Raw genomic sequence first — 3,976 nt, forward strand, 5'->3', positions numbered from 1 at the left:
GAAATAGTAGATGGAAAGAAATAATCAAGATCAGGGCAGAACTAAATGAAATAGAGACCCAAAAAACAGTACAAAACATAAATGAAACAAAAAATTAGATTTTTGAGAAGATAAATAAAATAGAGAAACCATTAGCTTGGTTAACAAAATAAAGAAGAGAGAAGACCCAAGTAATGAAAATCAGAAATGAAAAGGGAGACATTACAGCTGTTACCACAGAAATACAAAGAATCATTAGAGATTATTATGAACAGCTGTACACCAACAAATATGAAAACCTGGAGGAAATGTATAAATTTCTGAACACATACAAGAAGACTGAACCAAGAAGAAACAGAGAACCTGAGCAAACCAATAAGAAGCAATGAGATTGAAGCAGTAATCAGAAGTCTTCTAACAAAGAAAAACTCAGGACCAGATGGCTTTACAGCTGAATTCTATCAAACCCTTAAAGATGAATTAATACCAGTTCTCTTCAAGTGTTTCCAAAATTTGAAAGAAACTATTCTCCCAAACTCATTCTATGAGGCCAGCATCACCCTGATACCAAAACCAGATAAAGATACAACAACAAAAAAAGAAAACTATAGGCCAATATCCTTGATAAACACAGGTGCAAAAATCCTCAGCATAATACTAGCAATCAGATTATAGCAACACCAAAATAATTATACACCATGACCAATGGGATTCATCACAGGGATGCAAGGTTCGTTCAACATATGCAAGTCAATAAATGTGATACACCACATCAACAAAACCAAGGACAAAAAACATGTGATTATCTCAATTGATGCAGAAAAGGCATTCACCAAAATTCAACATCCCTTCATGATTAAGACTCTCAGCAAATTAGGTATAGAAGGAAATTATCTCAATATAATAATAGCCATTTATGACAAACCCACTGCCAAAATCATCCTGAATGGGAACAGGAACAAGACAAGGATGCCCTCTCTCACCACTCCTATTTAACATAGTATGGGAAGTGCTAGCCACAGCAATTGGGCAAGAGAAAGAATTAAAGGGCATCCAGATTGGAGAGGACAAATTCAAACTGTCCTTGTTTGCTTATGACATGATTTTATATAGAGAAAAATATATAAACTCTATGAAAAAACTCTTACAGCTGATTAAGAATTTCAGTAATGTTTCAGAAAACAATATCAACACCCAAAAATCAATAGCATTTTTATATTCCAATCAAAACTAGCAGAAAATGAAATCAAGAAAGCAAGACCATTTACAATAGTTGCCAAAAAAAGAAAATACCTAGGTATTGATTTAACCAAGGAGGTGAAAGATTTCTACAATGAGAACTATAAAACACTACCAAAAGAAATTAAAGAGGACACAAAAAGGTGGAAAGACATACCATGCTCTTGGATGGGAAGAATTGATATCGTGAAAATGTCCATTCTACCCAAAGCAATCTATAGATTCAATGCAATTCCCATCAAAATACCAATGACATTCTTCACAGAAATAGAAAAAGCAATCCAAATATTCACATGGAACAACAGAAGACCCCAAATAGCCAAAGGAATTCTAAGCAAAAAAAATGAAGCTAGAGGCATAACACTACCTGAGTTCAAATTATATTACAAAACTATTGTAACCAAAATGGCATAGCATTGGCATAAAACCAAACATTCAGATCCATTGAACAAAAGAGAAAACCCAAGAATCAACCCACATACTTACAGCCAACTGATATTTGACAAAGGCAGCAAGACCATACATTGGGGAAAAGTCTGCCTCTTCAATAAATGGTGCTCTGAAAATTGGACATCCGTATACAGAAAAATGAAACTGGACCTGTGCCTTTCACCATATACCAAAATCAACTCAAGTGGACTAAAGACTTAAATATAAGACCTGAAACCATAAAATTACTAAAGGAAAATATAGGGGAAACACTCCAGGTAATAGGAGTGGGCAAAGCCTTTCTCAATGAGACCCCCAAAACACAAGCAACAGAAGAAAAAATAAATAAATGGGATTATATCAATCCAAAAATCTTCTGCACAGCAAAGAAAACAATCAACACAGCAGAAAGATAACCTATGGAATGGGAGAAAATATTTGCACACTATACATCTGACAAGGGATTAATATCCAGAATATACAAAGAACTCAAACAACCATACAGTAATAAAACAAATAATCCATTTAAAAAATGGGCAAAAGAGATGAAAATAAACACTTTTTTAATTTTTTAAAATTTTTATTGAATCATAATTGATTATACATTTTTGGGGGGTTCAACATTGACATACGTTCATCAAATCAATATTACTAGCATATATATTGTTACAAGTCATAGCTAAATTGCTGCTTTGCTGCTGATTCCCTAGGGAAGACTTTTTGTGCACCTCAGGGTTTAATGGTTGACTTTATAGGTACTTCTGGCTCTCCAGAGACCTGGTGTGCCAGGATTGTGTAGAAACTCTGATCTGGACTGAGCCATTTCATCAAGCTGCACCCTATGCAATTCTATATTCCTGACCAGTCTCCTCTGAGTGGTCCTATGTTGATTGGGGGGCTGATTTGGTGTCCTTGCTGTGCCCCAGTTTTTCCCCAGTGGGCCCATCTCCTATGCTGAAAACACTTCCCATGGGACGGGCCATGTGCCAGTCCCTTGCAATGACTCACCAGCCTGTGAGTGGCCCCTTTTCTTTAGATGTTGTGGCTCCTTACTCCTATGTGGGTCCATGGGAACCCTATCAGTGGTCTTGCTGGCCTGGGGGCCACAAAGTCCCTCTTCTCCCCTGCTGCCTCCAAGCAACTCCATCCAAAGGGCACAGCTGTGGCTTTTGCTGGCTCCTGCTCTGTGCACTTAGCAGCTCCAGCCTTAAAGCATCCTTGGCACGAAATGGTTGGAGCGTTTTTTCTTTCTCTTATTGTGGCTTCTCCCACCTTCATGCACTCTGTAGGAGTCTCCTCCTCTTCCGCTGAGCTCTAGTGGCCACAGCTTGGCTGTTGTTACTTTTTTATCGTTGTAAATTGGTTGATATATGGGAGAGAGTGATGCTGGGGACTGACTATTCTGCCATCTGGACTGGAACTTGAATAAACACTTTTCAAAGGAAGACGTACAAATGACCAAAAGGTACATGAAAAAATGCTCAGCATCACTAGCCCTCAGAAAAATGCAAATCAAAACCACATTAAGTTACCATCTCACCCCAGTTAGACTGGCCATTATTAAAAAGACCAAGAATAGCAGATGCTGGTGAGGATGCAGGGAAAGGGGAAGTCTTCTCCACTCTTGGTGGGACTGTAAATTAGCACAGCCATTATGGAAAGAGTATGGAGGTTTTTCAAACAACTACACATAGAGCTACCATATGATCCAGAAATCCCACTACTTGGCATATATCCAAATGAATGGAGATCATCATGTCAAGGGGATACCTGCACTCTCATGTTCATTGCATTTCTATTTACAATAGCCAAAATATGGAACCAACCTAAGTGTCCATTGACAGAGGAATGGATACAGAAAATGTGGTATATATACACTGGAATACTACTCAGCCATAAAAATTAATGAAAGCATGCCATTTACAGCAACATGGATGAATCTGGAGAAAATTATGTTAAGTGAAATAAGCCAAACTAGGAAAGATAAATACCACATGTTCTCACTTATAACTGTGTGCTAAGAAAGAAAGAAAGAAAGAGAGGGAGAGGGAGAGAGAGGGAGGGAGGGAGGGAGGGGGAGAGAGAGAGAGAGAGAAAGAGAGAGAGAGAGAGAGAGAGAGAGAGAGAGAGAATGAAGCAAGCAAGCAAACAACAAACAAAAAAGGACCACAACAATTCATTTAACTTTCAGAAGGAGAGAACAAACCTAAGGTTACTGGAGATGGGAGAAGGAAGGGATTTGGGTAGGGACAAGTCATGTAAACTCCATGGCTTGGCTACTGTCTTGGTCCTGGTGTCTTGGCAGCAGCTGTGGCCTTTCTTGCAGGGT

Source organism: Galeopterus variegatus, unplaced genomic scaffold (assembly GCF_000696425.1).
Source record: "Galeopterus variegatus unplaced genomic scaffold, G_variegatus-3.0.2 Scaffold2562, whole genome shotgun sequence".
In the NCBI taxonomy this organism is placed as follows: Eukaryota; Metazoa; Chordata; class Mammalia; order Dermoptera; family Cynocephalidae; genus Galeopterus; species Galeopterus variegatus.